The following is a 19,208-nucleotide window of genomic DNA, read 5'->3' as shown; positions in this document are numbered from 1 at the left end:
GAGGCTTTCTGTTTCCAGTAAACCTGTGTGTGGAATGGCCTGGCAGGATACTATTATCTACCAAAGTCTTTGTTGCTCTGAAGTTTCTTTCAAAGCTTTTGTGATGTAAAAGATAACAACTTACTTCACTTTTGAAACTTCAAAATTTTGTCCTTTTTGTTATAGTGGTTTTTTTTGTTGTTGTTTTTTGGGTTTTTTTTTCCCTTATTTTTTCTGTTTTGGGGGAAGAGAGAAATGGAGCTTCTTGTATACTTCCACTATATAAGCAAGAGATATTTTTAAAATATACATAGTTCAAAGAAAAAAACCCTGTATTTCTTTCAGAACAAGGCAGGTACTTAAAAACTTGATGTCATAGCCACGTTGTTTTAAAGCAGTTAGATACAGACAAATGATCATTTTTATTATGGGTAATAATGGCAATAGCAGTAGCAACTACATTAAAAAATCCTTTTCCTATATTAAAATCAATGGAGAGAAATAGCATATGACAAAACTTCATAGTTCACTTTCTTTTTAAAAGACAGTTTTAAGAACATGTTTACCTCTTTTATGAACAGTGAGCATCTAACGGATTTATATCTGTTCTGATTATTTTGTATGAGCTTTCTTATTCCTTTATGATCTCTTTGAGGTGGATTATCTGTTGTTGTAGTTGGGGTAGGAGATAGAAGTACAAGGTCTTGGTTTGAAGTGAATGACCCATGTTTCCTCTCTTATATTTGTCATAGAATATTCTGTTCTCGTCAGCTCCTTGAACAGACATTTCCCTGTTCAGGTCCATTCTTGCTTCCTTTGTCCTCTCCATTGCATCTCTTCTGTCTAGAAAATGCCAGTGATAATGTTAAACTCTTTGTAAATAAACACATGGATGGAAATACCGTGTCTGTTTTATTACTTTTATAATGATATTCAGCCTATAGTTTCACATCTGTTAAGTATATTTAAGATTCTTGGGGCCAGAATTAGACCTGTCCTCTAAAACAGTGGTATTCTCTGAGGCTGCCAAAGAACATGGATATGAATAAATGAACAAACAAAATTCGTAAACAAAATTACCCCAACAAAACCAAGAAAATCCAGAGAAGAAAAAGAAATGGTATGTCATTGAGCACAAGCTCTAAATTTGTCCAGAAACTTCTGCTTGAATCACAGCGTATTTTTGTAATGTACTCTTCTCCCTCATCTCCTTTTTCTTACAGCTGTAGTGTGCTCTCCTTTCTTCATCATAAGCATTTGTTGGTTTACCAACCCAATTACCCAATCTACAACAAAGTTTTGTGTTACAATGAAGAAGGACATAGGAGTACTACCAGTATTATCAGAAACATGTATTTTCTCAAATATAATATGCTAATATTTCTCTTTTCAATGTGCTTACTACATTGTTGAATAACAAGATCCGACAAGTGAATCTAAAGTATTTGATCCAAGCCCCCAGATAAGATTTTGTGCATGTAAATGTAGTGAATGAAAACACAGAGTATTCAAGTCAAAAGGTTTTTATTGCCTTTTACTTGGAATTACCTTGATACCTCAAAGAAGCTGGATCAGGAATGAGCTAGACCATGCTAAACAAAGCTTCCAAGGCGCTTTTGCAAGAATCTCCTCCTCTTTTTTTAAAATAATCTTCCTAACAGCAGCTGTCTGAAGCTATCATTCTCTTTCAGCTTTCTGAAGAGTACTTGTTGAGATCCAGAAAAATTATGAAAAACATGACTTCACAGATGTATGATAATTGTGCTCATAATTAATGTTCAAATGAGGTGAAGTGTGAAGGGAAGCTTATTTTAAAAGGTAACACAGATTCATCATGTGCTATTTATACATAATTAGATGTCTTCTTAAAAAGTTTTATTCAGAGTAAGTATATTCAGCTAATTTTGTAGAAAAATCTGTCATTTCCAAACTTATCCAGTCCAAAGGGGAATCTCTTTTCCTTCTTAATAACAGAGATGTACCATGAATATTGGTGTGGTATAAGGATGTGTTATTAGAAGCTGTTACAACACATACACTCAGATTGTGTTTGCCATGCAACAGGTCTGATGTGTTCAAGGTTAAACTTAAATGTTCAATCTTTATGCTCTCTATTATTTTTTCTGAAATATATATTTCAGAATATATATATATTTATATATATATATAATATATATATATATTTATATATATTTATAACCTGACAGGAAACACTTTATGCATTACTTTAACACTGTATTCAAAGGAAAAAAAAATAACTGTTAAGAAAATGAAATAAAATTTAAATTGTTAGGGTGATATGGAATTTTTGCAGTAAAATAACATTTTACTAGTACCCTCTTTAAAAAACCCCACCAAAGTTCTGTAAATATCACTCATTTACAAACCATACTTATCTTTTTTTTGAGAATTCACAAGCATTTTAAGTTTATTGTCTAAGAAGGCCTAAGTTATTGGAGGAGTTATATAAAGCTGATAATGGTTCACCCCAAATAGGGTTGGTCTTTCAGTGATTTCAGGATACAAATCTTTTAATAGGGGAAGGTGTGTGTTGATTTCATCTGAACTGAACTATTTTGCAGAGCTATCTAACTTTCCAAGTCAAAGCTGTCCAAACTGTATTCTCAAGATTAAGTTCATTCTCAGCATCCTTCTAAGGAATAGTATTTAAAAATGTCTAGTCTAGTGCTGTAAAGCATTGAAAGCTTGTGTCCCTCGGCAACAGGAAAAAGAACATCTTATGTGTTGTACAGTACCTTCTGACTTCTCTGGAAAAATGTAAAATGGAAAGAATCAACTATCAGAAGTTTCTCTTTCGTGGTAGATAAAGTTCTTGTGCAATTGTCTTCCAAGTTCAGCATGGATACTTGCTGCTGGAATTCTTACAGTGCTTCAGGCACTTCTCTGTCTTTCCAGTTCTGCTCTTGTTTTCAAATATGCAACAAATTGTATAGTATCAACTTCAGTAGCTAGGGACTTCAGGGGATTATTTGCTTCAATATTTTAATTTTTGTAAAATTGATTTTTTGCCGTTATGTGTACTGTAAACCCTAAAAAAAGTTTATACAATTTTTTTTCTTTAAGAAGCCTGGAAAAGATTAAATTACCAATTGGGCCTCGAAACGGTTAGCCCATTGTTTCAGCACCCTTACTGTGTCCGTCTTCTGGAATTCCTTTGTCCTGACAGAGGTGAAATTAGAATTTGTCTTTCTACATTTTTATCTCTGCACCGTATATCTTCTGCCCTTAGCAAATCTTCAGTATGCTCTGGTTGGTAACACTAGACACTTTTTGGAATAAAAGACTCCTCCAAACCCAGTATTGTATTTTATTAAAGCAGTATTTCAAATTCTGAGAAATTGTTAATGTTTTTGGCACTGGTCCCTCTGAGTTGATCTTGTCTTGTGCAGTCAAGTTTCAGCTTTATATACGAGTTTGCTAAATGCTTCAGATTAGTTCCATGCATTTTTTTTCTCCTTTCACATCTGATTCAAGCAGTGCTGAAACCTTTGTCAATGTTACACACGTTATGCTGTGCAAGATCATTGTACTGTTAAGCTCATTGTTGCATTGCTGACATAAGGGAACTCTTGAGTTCCAAAGTAGAAGAGTAACTTGAAATTATTCTCATTGAGATATGAAGTCCCTTACAACTGATGTCAAATCTTCATGATGTTGTGTTTAAAGTTTGAATTAGTAGCTTAATCTGCTGGGAGAAAGAGTTTAGGAAAAATTATTCTGAAACAGTTTGTGCTATTATGTTTATCTGCAAAGTGCGCCAAAGCAGAAGTCTTGCTGTGTTAAAAAGCCAGTTTGTATTCAGAGAAGATAGAATATAAAGAAGAAATTGATACTAATAGATAATAATGGCCTTTAAGGACTAAGCAAATGGTATAGAAAACATACAAGGCAAAATCAATGCGTGGAGAATTTAATTCTTCATATTTGAGGCTGAACAGAAGTGGTGTTGAGATTGGTGAATGGTGTACAAGATTAAAATGTTAAAATTGATGATTGTTGGTGTAGAAAACAGGGAGATGTTCATCAGGTAACAGGGAGGAAATCACATGAAGGAAGTAGCTTATGCAAATGGGGATTATCATGAAATGCATCAAAGTTCTTAAGTAAAACAGTTGTTATCAGCAGCTACAGCCAGAAGTATTGACATTTCCTGATGATGAATACCTCGTACTTCCATGCTTTTAGACTGTCAGTGTTAAATTTCAGTAAGTCTTTAAAACTCGTGAAGTTACAAGAGAGACTGACAAGTAGTTAATGTTATGCAATTAGGATGTGTCTGACAGAAGAAGGGAAGATTTTAAGACATACAAAGGTGTAATGATTAGTGGTGGATATTGAGAGTTATGGAAAATAACTTACTGGACTAATTTTATTTCCTAATTTTTTAATAGAAGTGGCATAGTTGGTGTCTACATTTCACTTGATACAGCATGACATTTTAAATAAAGACTTGTAATGCTAGGAAGTCAGCAAATCCTTCCAATAACTGTAATTAATAGGTAAGTTTCAATTTTATTTTGTTTACAGAATTATTAACCCAATGTTTATTTCATTTTGTTATTTCCCCTTATTTTCAGTTGGTCAGAGCATGGTGCTCATAACACCAAGGTCACAGCTTTGATCATCAATTCACCAAAGGGTTGGACTCAGCAATCTTTGTGGGTCCCTTCCAATTCAGAATAGTCTGTGAAATCTATTGGAAAATGCTGCAATTTTTGAAAAAGTCTGGTTATGAGGACAGGGTAAAATGAGTCTCTTGGTCAGCAGTACAAACTAAGAGTTATGTTCGTAGAGCTAAAGTAGAAGATTATCTTAAAAAGATGGATGTATACTTGCAGGATAAGGATGGCCTTCTGGGGAAAGGAGGACTGTAGAGAAAAAGGATAAAGGTGATTAATCAGTTGTGTCTGAGTTTCAAGTGCTGAGCTGTGTTTAAAAATGTTTTAATGCATAAACAGCAAGCTAATGAGAAAGGCAGCTCCACATGCAGACTGTGTCTGGTCTTTGAATGGTTCTGTGATTTGCTCTGTGTAAAGAAAAGAGCTATCAGAAGGATTCAGTGACTGGAAAAAAGCACATAATTGGAGAATAGCTAAGGCGTGAGTTTATCAGACTATGGATATCATATGAGGAAATGGAAAACTGGTACAATGACCCTTAACCTAACAAAAAAATAAAACATGATCAAGTAAGAGAAAGTAATAGTTGAACAAATCTCAGTTCTGAAAATGTATTTTCTAGAAGATACAGTTTAGTCAAACATATTTATTTGATTTGCAGGTGCAGGAAGTTCTAGAGCTAAGAAGTCAATGTGCTTGCAAAGATTCTTGTTTGGTGCTATATTATCTCTTTGATTTTTAGAAGAAAATGTAGCATGGTGCATCAGTTTAGCATATAAAATAGTTTGGGCAAATAATGCATTTCAAAATACAGTAGTTAGTAGTAAAATTTCAGGCAGCATGGGTCTGCTAGAATTAGTTCCCAGCATAGTATGTTCTATGCTTTTATCAGAGATTGAGAAGTTAAATAGTCTTTGCTGCTTGCTCTGAGGGCTCAGGGTGGTTTCTAAAAATGTATGTTGTAAAAAATGTGCTTGGATGTAATGAATAAGAATTCCTTGATTAAGAAGGCTGTGATAAAAAAATAGTGAACAATGAACCTTCTAACAGAGACATGTTTTGAGACTTCTGAATAATGATGGAGAGCAGAACATGATTTTACTTTAGGGGAAAAAAAGGCTATTATCATCACTGTGACACTCATTTCAAAAAGGAGGAGAAAAGTTTCACCACAATTAATTGAAATTACTCCATACATGTTGCAGGTAGCAAAGTACTATATTTATTTATGATGCTAATTTCCTCCTAAAATATCACCATGAATGTGAAAATTGAGAAGAGGCATACAATGATTGATATTTTTAAAAGATGCTTTTCAAAGAGTCTGAAGCTCTTTGCTAGCCTGGAATATCTTTGAGAATATTTCAGTTCACAAAAATGTTTAGAAGCATGATTGTAATTATTCTACAAAAAGAACTGCTATTCCTGGTCAATATCTTTTTGGTAATTGTGTACTGTGTACTGGTAGTTGCTGTTTTCTGGTTTCTTGGGGTTTTGGTTTGGGTTTTTTGTTTTTTTTTTTTTTTTTTTTTTACCTAATAGAAAGTACAGTATAGTGCTTAATTGTATGGGCTGCTGAAAACAAGAAATGTTCAGCTTGTTCCACTCTTGACTAGTGGTGCCTGACTTTCCACGGAAGCAGTGTTTTGTGCATGAGATGCAAATCAGCCTCCCTGTGAGTGTTGCAAGACCAGAAGCTCTTGGAACATCTCTTTGAAACAAAACTTGATTTAAAACAAGGCAAAGTTTTCCTTTCTCAAAAAATTGTAAAGTTTTTGGTTTTGAGTGAAAACAGATGGGAGGGCTTTCTGAAGTGAAATAATAATGGCCCAGGGAAGGGAAGCTCTAATAACTAGGATAGAGCTTCATGTCAAGCTGCTAAGGCCTGCTAGTTTCAGAGAAGGTCTTGGCAGCTGTGGAAATTACATGACTAGTTAATTGTTGTATGAGAATGTGTCTGTTGGGTTAAAATAGAACATTTGAAGATTATATCTTTTAACTAGATTCCCAAATTATGGTGAGTCTGGGTATCAGCTTCTATTTAAATTGCAAAAGATGTCATTATTTATTTATTTATTATGCTCTTGACAGTCAACAGCAAATAGTATGTTTAAGTTATGAACTTGCAATACATTTCAGATGCTAAAAAAAACCACAACAAAGCAAAAAAATCAATAAGGAAAGGGAATGTGTATTTTCTTGACTTCTCTTTTAGGTCTTTCATTTAATAACAAAATAATAAAAACTTTGGTAGTTACTACTTTCGGGAGAAAGACATAATTTTAAACAGCTTAGCAAAAAGATGTAAATTTTTCTAAACTGTTTGAAATACTGTTTTTATTCAAGCTTTGTGAGTCTTCTACCCAAATATTAATTTAGTAACAAATACAAGAAATTCTGCAGGTCTAGATTTTTGCCCATACAGAATTATTTGTGGAATTGGCATCTAAATACAAACTTCTTGAAACATAATAAGTATCTTTATGATTACACTGACTGTTTATTAGTTGTATCTATACTATCAGAGAAGAAAATGGAAGGGCTTAAAGGCTACTTAAGTTTCTGTACTTACTACTTTCCAAATTTAGCTATAAATCTGTTTTGTTTGGTAAGGGAAGGTTTTCAGAGAAGTTCATGACCTTTTTGTAAACTTGCTGGTTTTATATTATATTTGACTCATAAGGCTACAAAGTGCCTTGTATATATTTGCTGTTAGGTTTGAACTCCTGATAAAAACTAACTTACTTTAGTCCTGGGTAATCTGCATAAACTACGTTGCATGAACGAGATCAGGCTGACAGCTTTGCTACTATTGTCTGCATAGTGAAGAAAATGAATTGCTTGCTTTTCCAGTGGCTGATGGTCTTTGCAGATACATGGAGTAAAAGTATGTGGTATTGTCATTATTACATTAAAAAAATAAGGGCAGAAAGAGAAAATGTGCTGAAACTTCCAGTTTTGTCCTTAGATTATGTTAATTCTGTAACTCTTACTATAAAACTAAAATTGCAATTTTAAATCCAGCAGGGGAATAAGGAGACTCTGTGAAGCAATTAAGATTTCTATGCTATCGGGTGTCTTTGTTGCAGAACTTTATATTTGGTTTAGAGGTGTATCCCTTTTCTGAAGATCAAGGATGTATTCCTTAGTTCTATTGCTGCTTGGAAAATAAAGTGAGATTAAAGTGTTTGCTTACTTGTAACTGTTTAGTTCCCAGATCCTCCTTTAAAATGGCTTAACTTAAAAAAAAAAAAAAAGGACTTTCAAAATGGTGTCAAATTAAGAGTTTTTTTTGTGTATATATATATATATATATATTTAAAAATTAAACATTCATCTTCTTGAATGTGAACATTTTTCAGCATCTGCAGTCAATTACTAGAGTATGGCATTCTTTGTAAGTCAAATGTGAGATAGCAATCAGTCTTTTAACTCCATAAAATCTGTTAAAGGTGACATGGGAACATAAAAAAGTGTGTGTGGGGGAGGGTAGAGAAGAGGTTTGACTATAAAAGGAGCAGTAGGTTTTTTTACCCTTCCTTTAAAATTGTCCTTTTCAGATCTTAAAGACTTTCAAGTCTTTCAGAAATCAAATATATCTGAAAAATAAGTGATGTGTATGTGTTGATAGTTCTTGAAACATTTTTGTCCTTCTGAAGACTGTCCAATTCATATGGTAAAATTTTTTTGTTGTTGTCAGTCAGAGGTGACAACACTACAGTCAAGTTTTAAAATCAGAAGGAAGTGTACTTAGCATTTAAATTTTCCATTTATTTGATGTGAAGAGCTGCAGTACCAGAAGTTGAACTAACTGAAGGTTGTCTCAGGATTTACCTGGGGAGAGACTGTGATGTCTAGAGCTGTTGTTGATTATCATAATAATTTCTGCAATTCCCTTGTAAAGTTTCAAAAAGAAGAAAAAAAAAATTAAATAGAAATGCTAACATAGTACAGTGGCATAAAAAAAGACTAGTTACCTTAAAATAATTCAGCTTTTCAGTGAAAGATGTTGCTCAGGGACAAATCCATTAAGACTTAGAATGGAGAGATTCATGTGACACTCACGTTAGTATAGGAGCTATACTGCTTTTTAAAACAAATATAGTAGGGCTAAGTGTCTGATTATCAAGTCCCTATGCTACCTTCATATGATTTGTTTTTCTTCCTTAAGCAGGTTATATGGGTGTGATAGGACTAAGAACAGCAGCTTTCTGAAGCTCCAGGTCCCCTGTGGTACTGTAGCGTGCACAGTGCTGCAGCACACGCACCCCCGCAGTTCTGGCTCTGTAGTGGAGGATGTGCAGCCAGGTGATCCCCTGGTAGCTCCATGTGCATAAAGATGTGCCTTATGGACAGTAAGTGGCAGTGTGTCCCACTGCCTTTGCACTGTACACCGTTCCTGATACTGTACAAACATTACCTGTGCCTGTACAATCTGCATGTAGATCCATCTGAATGTGAGTTCATTTTTGATATATCTCCCCAACATGATTGAAATGCAGAAAATTGGCAGCAGTAAGCCAACAATGTATTTCCAGGAGGTTACTCAAATAAAACTCTCTTTCAAGAATATTAGGCATACCTGAAAAGCTGTTGTAGGAAATTGATATACAGATATACCATATACACAAAGTGTGCTGTTAAAATTCTTAGCAGGATGGTTCTTGCAAGAGCTTTTGTGGTGGTAATGCAGGAAATAGTAAGTGAAATAAACTATTTTCTGTTGTTAGAAAAGCTACTTCTATCTGATCCTGAATGTAAAGCCATTTTTTTTTGTCCATTTGAACCAAACTGGGATTTAACACTTAGTTTAGATGCAAACTCATTGCTTCATATTGCTCTTTATATACTTTTTATTCAACTTTTAAATAGACGTCTTCATCTTTCAGTGTCAGATTTGGTAGATAGGTGAGAAGGTCATAAGTAAAACAGGAAGAAAACTGTTCATTTTGACAGTGATCTAGCTTGCTGCATATGTTTTTGTGAGAGGGAATTACATGCAGTGGTAGAAGGTTCAGAAAAGGGTCCTCATTAGCCTAAGAAACAGGAAAAAATTGAAAATTTTGGTTTTAAAAAAAGTGAGTGAACATGTATGTTCTTTGGACCAGTATAGCTCTAGAAACCTGAGTTGAGAAGGGATTCATGGAAACTGGTAATGGAACTGAAGAATACGAACATGTGACTGGGACTTCTGCATGAGTAATCCTGTTAGATCCTACATACTGACTTGGTTTATTTCTGTTTCCCACTGTTTGTTTATTTTGAACATCTGTGAGATAAGAATGACTAGAGATTGCAAATAAATTAAAAAAACTTCAACAGAACCCCCTCCCAGCAAATAAACAAAAAACCAAAGACACTCCTCATTCCTTCAAACGAAAAAGTGGCTTATAAGCTGTCAATATAGTTAGCTTTCACATAAGAATGTCAAATGCAAATTGTTGGAATTTGTTTTGTTTGGGTTTTTTCACTCTTTTTTTTAAAGCGTGATAACTGTCACGGACAAATGCCTAATCTGATGGATTTAGGGCTTGGTTACAGCAAATAATATCCTTCCTAGGGACGAAGTCACTAGGCTTTTTTGCTGTTGTGGAGTAGTGGTAAGCTTAGAATGGAACTTAAGGTTTTTTATGCATAAGCAATTTCCTTAAAGACAAGAAATGAACAGTTAGAGGATGGTTTGGATGTAGGTATTAATACTGAGTCATTTCAGAAATTGAAATGAATGAGCTGGAAGCATTGAAGTTTTTCTCTGAGCAGAATTGATTTTAAGGAGGAATAATTGTAAGGTTCTAAGTAAAGCAAACAATAGCAGCTGCTGTAAGGATTGGATGAAGAGAGGAAAGATTTAGCCAGGACTGAGAGGAAAGTGTAGGAGGCACCAGAGATGGGAAATAAATGAAAATAATGAGAAGTGAAGTCCAGCTATTACAGCATATTTATATATGTAATTACCATTCACTGTCCCTAACCTTTCTTTACACCTTAGCATGTTGAATTTCAATTTGGCTGTACATTGTAGCAGAAAACTGGGTGGCTGGGAGGGGATACTTCAGTGCAGGAGTCAGGAAAGACCTAGCTGCCAATAAAGGCAGTTATACAGGAACCAAGACAGTAGCTCTTTTTTCCTTCCAGAATAAAACACCTTTTTTCATCTGCCTTCTACTAATTTATGGAGTGTGGAAGGGAGTGGTGGTAGGGGAACAGTTCTCCTTCTGTTCTGTGGAGAGTCTTGGGGGGGAGTCTAGAATTAGCTCCATCAGTCACAAGCAGGACTGATCTAGTGTTGGCCCTTCCTTGTGTAATTGGATGAGGTCTGTGTTAGAACAGCTAGTGTTTTGTTAGCTCTTTAACTGCATCTCTTCCTCATTTATCTATGAAGTGTTATCTTGGAGTAGTGAATTTTACATTATGACATATCTAGTCTATTTTGCTTTGAAATTTTCTCATACCTCTTGAGTGATGTTTGGGAATGCATTGTATGTGATTGCTTGGATTAGTGGTGGCTCGTGTTTGGTACAGTTTTAAAAAGCAAAAGCAAAAGGTATAGCTTCAGCAGTCTAGGGCTGAGCTTATTAGAATACAATAGAAAAGAAGAAGAAAGAAAAAAACCCACCACCACTCCAAGCTTCCTTCCAAACCTACCCAATGATTCCTTACATTTGAAAGGGACTTTCTTTAGTGTTGAAAGCAATGATGGATCAAAATGGCTGCTATTTCTTGTGCACAAAAAATCGAGCATAACTGGAGAGAATGGATACAATTATAATCAAATAAAGGCTGTGGAGAGTAGGTGTTGAGTGAAATGATTCTGCACTTAAGAGGGCAGACTGCAGTTGCAGTTGCATTGTGTCCTCTGCACCTGAGAAAGAATTTGTCTGTATAGTATAATGTGATTCCAGTCATATCAGCTCTCTGCATTTTAGTAATTTTTCTTTCCTTGTAAATGATGAGTGTATTTTTGTATTTTGTTAGTTCTCTGAAAACTGTTAAGAAAGTTATTTAAAATTACCAGTTTTGTTTATTTCAGATTTATGTACTTCTGTCAAAAATCATACAAATTTTGTACATTGTATGTTTTTTCTGTACCACAAAATTTAAATCCCTGAACATTAGTGTTTATGTTTTTTAGAGAACACACTTTGTATGTAATGCTTTAATTAAAATATTCAAAATTTAGAAGCATTTCCATTGACGTACCTTTGGCTAGGTATTCAGTTTTAGTCAGCAGGTAAAAGTAAAAGCTTTTAATTTTTTTAAAATTGCTTTTTAGTTAGTTTTGTAATCTTTGAGTATGAATGACAGAAGTTTAAGATGTCTTCATTCATTTTTTTGAAATTATGATGTTCAGAAGAGCCTTCAGAAAAGTTAAAAAACGGCTTATGACAGCAATGTTTTGTAGCTTCCAGTTGTGGCAAGAGTAAAGAAGAGAAAAATAAAGCATTAAAAGTAATTGCCTTGTTGAATCCCAAATAGTTACTGCAGTCAGATCTCAGAGGCTGATGCAGGTAGAGAATTCCCCCATGGGAATATGACAGAGGTGTTCGCCCCACTCTGGCCTGTATAATCATTCACTTGATTACCTTGTCAAACCAGATGTGTAAACTGAGGGCTTTGTTCCTTAGCAGTGTGACAGAGTGAATGAGCAAACTGAAATGAAAATAATTCTGTAGTCATGAGGTCATTACCCTAAGCTGGTGGGTTAAGTGGAAGAGGGCTGGCATCTGCATGACTGCCACCACTCTGCAACTGGGCATTACAGTACAGTGCTGTGGTGGCTGCATTGGAGACTTAAGCTGCACGGCAGAGGATGTGAATGTGTTCTGACACTTCAGGATCAGAAATCAATACTCTCTGAACACCCCAATCCGTGAAGGAAAGGAAGTTCATGTGAGCATCTCCTTTGGTGTACCCTAGTTGTGCGTTCTTTCCATGTATTTGAGTTGTTCTTGAACTGAGCTCTCTAAAGTCCAGGAGACACAACCGTTTTCTGTTAGACTTGATTACTTGAGTTCATCTCAAACTATCAGTGAAGCAAAACAGATGCCTTGTGATTAAAATTAGCAAGGCAACTTCCGTTTGAGTTTCTAAATTTGTTGCAGACAATGAAATTAAAATCAGTCTTTTCTTGGAGGGCTGATTGCCACGGGAAGGAATTTGAATTTTTATTTGTAATACTAGCTTTAAAATGTAGCTAATTGGGATGTGCTGGAATGTTCTTATACTTGACATTTAATATCTAACCAACACTGATAAAAGAAATATAAGTAAAACATTATGGTGGATAGAAATAAATCCATTTTACAATTTGTGCTACTGTAAATGATCAGAGCTCTAATACAAGAAAGATGTATTCAGGTATATTATTGTTCACTGAAATTCCTGTCTATACATACATTCTTTTGTGTGTCTGTTAAACATGATCTTAACATGAAGCCCTTTTTCTCCTAACTCAAAAGCTTTCACGAAGTTGATGAATGCCATACATAATGGTAAGTTATATTAGAATCTTTTTCAGAGGTTCATTTATCACAAAGGGTAGCCTTTTGTGGAAAAGCCTGATTGAAGGTCTGCATATTCTATGGATTGGGTGAAATACAGGTCTGCAGTGCGTCAATTGTTCAGTACTTGAGTGAAAACTTTGTAGATTGTCTGCAGGAGCCTGATAGGTCAATAGTTCCTCAGTTCTCTTTTTATGATCTTTTTGTATGTGTGAAGTAAAATGATAACAGTTTTATTCCAGTTCTAAGATTCTTTTCTTTAATTTTGTGAATAGTGTTTTCTAGTCCTTCTTCTGTGCTCCATTCATAGGTGTGTTATAGTGATGTCTACCTCAGGCATTCTCCCACTTCCCTTCCTGTCTACTTAAATTACTACAAGTAATGCATGTGAAGGTAGCCTTGTTTTGTCCATTCTTTGTTCTGACAGCCTGATGCTGCTCATTTGTGTCACTGATAACAGAACTATCAGTTTCAGAGGGAGCAATATTGAATCTTTAATGTATCTAATGGCTGTTTCCTTTTAGTATTCAGCACTGGCTTTGTACCCCTGTTTCTGTATTCAGTGATAGCTAGTGGAAATGAAACATCTTATTAAATTGGAACTTGGTTTACTTTTTCAAGGCTATTGTTAGTTTGTAGGAAACAATTATAGCTGCATTCACAAGTTACTGGAAGATTTAAAACTCTCTCATGAGGCTAATTTTGAAGATTATCAAGTTTATTTCTCAATGTGATATTTAATTCATGTCAGGTGATCTGTTAATAAAAATTGGAAATTTTAATCCATTTGTCCCAGCCACAAACAGAAGTTTTCTTACTGCTGTGTGCATATATTAGAAGAGCAGTGCTATATGCATTGCTAATTGTATTGACTTGAAATTCGGCGTATGCAAAAGAAGTAAAATGTTTGAAACTTTACATGGTCAAGTTTTTTTGCATTTTAAGGTGGCAGTCATTATGGTTTTATAGAACTTTTGCTTTTCACACTGTCAGAGCCATGAATTAATTACACCTGTTAGGCAGATGTCTGGCGTGGTGGGTCTCTTAAATAATAAAAATTTTAGTTTTACATTTACTTTATGTTTCATAGTCTACGTGTGATGATAAATACTGAAATTTCTATAGATTTGCTTTGCTTTAGTAAAATAGGTTTAGATTTTTTCCTTTTGATATAGGGTTTCCCTCTCACTCTCCCAGGTATACAATGATCTGAACCAGCTTTGAGATGAAGGAAAGCAAGCTCACCATTTTTCTGAACAAAAATAAAACATCTGAAGGGTATCTGACAAAGTGTGCTGAATTTGGACTTGGTGAGTTTCTGCTGTTTTATAAGCAGAGCCTTTTTGCTGTTTAATTTTGAAGAGGTACAGATTCACAAGAAGGTGCAGAATAGAAATTGATGGAATGCCATTTGTGACTTCTTTCCACATTGCACTTTTTGTTTTTTAAATTAGTGGCACAGATGGTTGGAAGGGCATATATTGCCAAACAACAGTAATGCTTTATGTAACTTACTGTTGTGGAACAGCATAATGATGGCTACATGTTTGTTTTAGAATGGTGTTTGGGCAGGATTTTTCATCTAATTACCTTATTTTGGGGTGGTGGGGTGGTGGTGGTGATGTTTCATTATACCCTCTGAGGTTAAGGTGGTTGCTTTTTTCCCCAGTATTGCCTTTCTCTCCTTCCCTCCCTCCCCCCATTCTGGTACTGTAGGGCTCTTGTTTTGTGAGAAGCATGTATCTGGGTGAAATCAGTGAGGGTAGGTAGAAATTTTGATAATAAGAACAGCAAGAAGAGATCTTATCATGTGTGTTTATATAGGATGAAAAGAAAGAATTAAAACTTGAGATAAATATTTAAATAAAGGAAGATAATTTACTCCAACAGCATATTCAGATCATGTGTCAGGTAATGCTGAAGATTGTAAATGTCACTGTCAGTAAGAGTTTTGATGGAGTCTGTGTGAGTAGCTTGTTTTTTCATTACACTGAGTGAAAGCTGGCTGCACATTAGCAATAAAAGTACCAAAAAGAAAACCTGTGAGTTTTAGTTTGAGTAGAAACAAATACAAGTTTGGAGCAGAGAGGTTTTATTATTTATAGTTTTGCTATAAAGGTGGCCAAACCCTGTCAGTTGAAATTTGGTGCTGACAAACTCTGAAGGAGGAAAGATAATAGCTGAAATACTGAACTGGTTTCAAAGAATCTAGTCCTAAGGAAGAGGACTAGAAAATGGGATCATGAAAGCTGTTCCATTAAGATGCCTGCCTTAATAGAAAGGAGTCAAGACACTTCAGGGCAGACAGTGGCACACTGCAGTTTTGCCAGTAAGAGACATGGTATACTCAGTGCTATGTTTTGCACTTGTATAGTCAACTTCTTATATCTTTGCTTTTTTCAAAACCTTTTTCTAAAAACCACAAAATTTGCAGCTGAGAGATGTAAAGTTGTCACTGCTATTCACTATGTGATAACAACATGCTTTGTCCTTCCAAATCATACTCTGGATCTTACAGTCAAACTTTCTTGACTTGACCTTGTAGTCTCACCTCTTCCTCAATGAGTCTACCACTGAAAAGCTGCAAGAAGGATACACATATCTATGGATACATATATATGCATATAGAGCATTCATATCTCTTGGCAGTTTTAGTGCATATGTTAAAAAAAAGACTAGGAGAAGCAATGACCTGATTATTTTATGTTAGAAATAGCTGTAAATTGTAATGTTTGCTTTCTGTGGTAACTTCAGTTCTTGCTTTTTCTGTCTTCTGTCTTATTTCATACTCCTGTTGCTGTTTTTAGGTCTTGTTATTGATTGTTCTGTCTTATGCTGATTTTTGAGTTGCATTGAGGATAGTCATAATACAGAACAGACATCCATTGTGGCAGTCTCAGTGCTTGATTATTTTTAGAAGACAACATGTTTCCAAAGAAACTTCAGTTCTGTAGCCTTGGCCTTTCCATCAATGCAGGCAAAATTCAGTATTTATGGTATGATTTTTTTAACAAGATAACCTAAACTAAACAGAATCTATACTGAGCATGAGTTGAAATTTTTGAATTTAGCCCCACTTGGGCAGAGCTTTTCAGTGTTGATAGAAAGGCATCTGCCTGTAGTGAAGCATGGAGACAGTAGTGCTCAGCTAAACCATCTAAATTGATAAAAACAAAGACCAAGAGAAGGGTGAATTAAAAAGCCTGAATCTGTTATGCCCATTTTGGAATACTGAGTAATTACTGTTTGGTTGTCAGAATCTGACCACGAGGTTCTAGAAGACCACTTGAAAGCTGTAACTGTTGCTAATGATAAGCCATTTGTAGATCTTCAGAAATTTGAGCAAAAGGTATCCCATCTTCCCCCTGCCCCCTCCCTTCTAAGATACCAGCCTCAGATCACTGGAATCCAAAAGGGAGAAATTCCCATAAAAGACTTGATTATGTTCTAGTGCTTCCAGTGACTCACCATTCAGCACTGAGGTAAATTGCTGTTGGAATGGTTTGAAGCTATGCTATGTTTTCAGAGATCTTAAGCAAACAGTAAATTTTTCTGAAATCATTAAGAAAATCATTAAATGATTTTCTGAAATCATTGCGATCATGTAGATTGCAAGTCATGCTCCTGTTCATGAATACTCATTAAGTGAGCCTAAAACTGCTTTGGTTTTAGTTTGCTGTATTTATGTAACTTATGCTTGTATGTGTTGGCTCACTGTTATAAAAGTGAACATTTTAAACTTTTAAACGTTAAAAAGTTAAGGTCTTTATCAATTGTTCTTACTTATCTGTTTAACTTTTTTCTTTTACAAAGATCTTTTTGTGCAGTGGCACATTTGAAGTACAGGTCTTTTTTGTGGTTATGAGCATATGTGTCTCAGATATAATCACAGAGCTCTTTATCTTAGTATTCTATTCTAGAAGATTCCTTGAAAACTTTTTGACTCATGATAGAACAAGCATGAAGTTCTTAGCATGTCCTATTTCATAAAGCTGAGTTAATTGTGAAATGTAAACAGGCATTTATAAAGCGTTTCACAGGTTTTTGTGAGAAGTCAGAACATCTGGAGGAAACAAGTTAAAGGAGTTTTGGTCCCTGTGTCGGCCATCTTCCACCCCAAAAGAAGACTGCACAGTTTAACTAAGGTGTAGCTTTGCCATGAGATACATTATGAAAAGCTTCAGCTGTTCAAAAGGATTGTAAGATATTCACTGGGGCAAGGGTGGAAGGATATTTAAGGCTAATAATGACAAAGACTGTTCCTTACACTCAAAATTCATACATTATAGATTTCTAGATAACATTTGAGGAAACTATTACTACATGCTTGCCCTCTTTTTTTACTTTTCCTTGTGTGGCTGTTCACTGTTAGAGATGGTGATACAGATAGAGATATAGTGAGCTAGTAAAACAGTACAGTTCTCCCATATCATTCATCTGTCTCCTCATGTCACATTGAGACCTTTTCTCTCAGAGAGAACATTTATCTTGGCTGGGCTATGAAAAATGCGGGTTTGAGCCCTTCTGCAGTGGAGGGCTGCAGTGTAAGACCTGTATCAGCCTAAATTAATTCAAATTTGTTGACAAGAGTGGCTGTCAATGGACATAGAATCAAGTGTAAAATACCACTGTTCTCTCTAGCAGATGGTACTAGCTGAACACAGTAGACCATTTCAGTAGCACATGGATTGCTTCTGATCCTTCACCCCCAGTCTGTTGTTGAACACATTTCTGATTCATTATAGACAGTTGTACAGTCAGGGGTTTGACCATAAGGGACAGGAGTAGACAGAAGAGATTACCTGAATATCTTTTGCTGGCTAAGCTGCCAAGGATTTGGGGTTAATTGTAATGGAGTTTGATAGCAAACTTCAGGTCTTTGCTGTATATGTAGGTTATATGATCATGGATTCAGCATATATATGTCATACTGCCATGCTGGATTGTGTTCCTCAGTTGTGTCAAGGTTCTCATCAAGTATTTTGGTCTTTGACTATAAATCCACTCTACAGAGTATTCTCAAAGGGAATAGTTGTGGCAGTCTGCCTTCTATCAATAGGTATGAAACTGGAGCAACTGTTTCAAAACAGTTAGAAAACCAGTTTTTGAAAACATGTACACTTTGTACTTTGTATCTTCCCTCCTCCCCCTCCAACCCCAGCAGTGTGCATTCTTTGGGTATTTGGAGTCTGTGGGGTTTTTGAACTTCTCCCTCAGTTCTGGAGAGTACTCAGAATGCCCTTTGTAAAAAGAAACCATTGACTGTTATCTGTGAGGCTGCTGTGCCTCCATCAAAAAAGGATGCCCAGTCACTGAAAGGGAGGGAAGTGTAGCTTGTTACCCAGCTGCAGATCAGTAACTTTCATTTCTGTGTACCTCTTGAACTGTTACTGCAGAGTCTTGTAGAAACCTGAAAGTGAACTCTACCACTTTCCTCATCACCAGCAGGAAAATAGTGTAATTATGTGATTCATAGATTTCAGATTTCTTAATGAAGGAAACAGATTGGCCCTAGCCTCCAAGTTCATTAGCTCATAAATTTAAGTGAGTATTGTTGCTGCCTTGGCAGTTGAAGTGCAACTTTCTTCTCCTTTGACAACTGTAAAAAATAATGTGTTTTTATTTGCTTCTGTTTTGCATTAAATTCACTTCAGTTTATGATCATATTACAAAATAACATAGTGGGGTACTTCTTCCACTCTTAACATTGTACTGGAACAGAACATGTTTTTCTTGTGTAATGGAACTTTATCAGTTTTTTGTACATCCTTAGTTACTAATGAATGGACTGCTTCATGCAAAGATACTTTTTCATTTTGAACAGTATAGGAAGTTGCCATAGGTTTAGGGGAGACTTTTTGAGATTACCATTCAAAGTGAAGGTATTGAAAATATGTTTATAGCTTCAGTTTGTGTAGTGAAGTTATTATTCTTAAAACTCAAAATTTCCTTTTATTTCTGCAATTTCAACTGTGAGTTCCCTTGAGGGTGTTGTCCTAATCCCATGCCCATCTGTCCTCCCCCAGGTAGGAAGGTTTTGTCATTCTTTGCAACTTCTGTGGGCCTGCAAGTTTACATTTGAAAAAAT

At 35.3% G+C, this 19,208-nt stretch overlaps 1 protein-coding gene across 3 annotated transcripts in view; it reads left to right on the top strand.

Annotated features, from left to right (window-relative positions):
* MLLT10 (MLLT10 histone lysine methyltransferase DOT1L cofactor) overlaps nucleotides 1-19,208 on the top strand; it is a 123,671-nt gene that overhangs the window by 68,357 nt on the left and 36,106 nt on the right. The gene's annotated exons all lie outside the window — the stretch shown is intronic.

Source organism: Vidua macroura, chromosome 1, assembly GCF_024509145.1.
Source record: "Vidua macroura isolate BioBank_ID:100142 chromosome 1, ASM2450914v1, whole genome shotgun sequence".
NCBI lineage: Eukaryota > Metazoa > Chordata > Aves > Passeriformes > Viduidae > Vidua > Vidua macroura.
The sequence above is the reverse complement of the archived record's forward strand: the minus strand, read 5'-3'. Positions and strand labels throughout refer to the sequence as shown.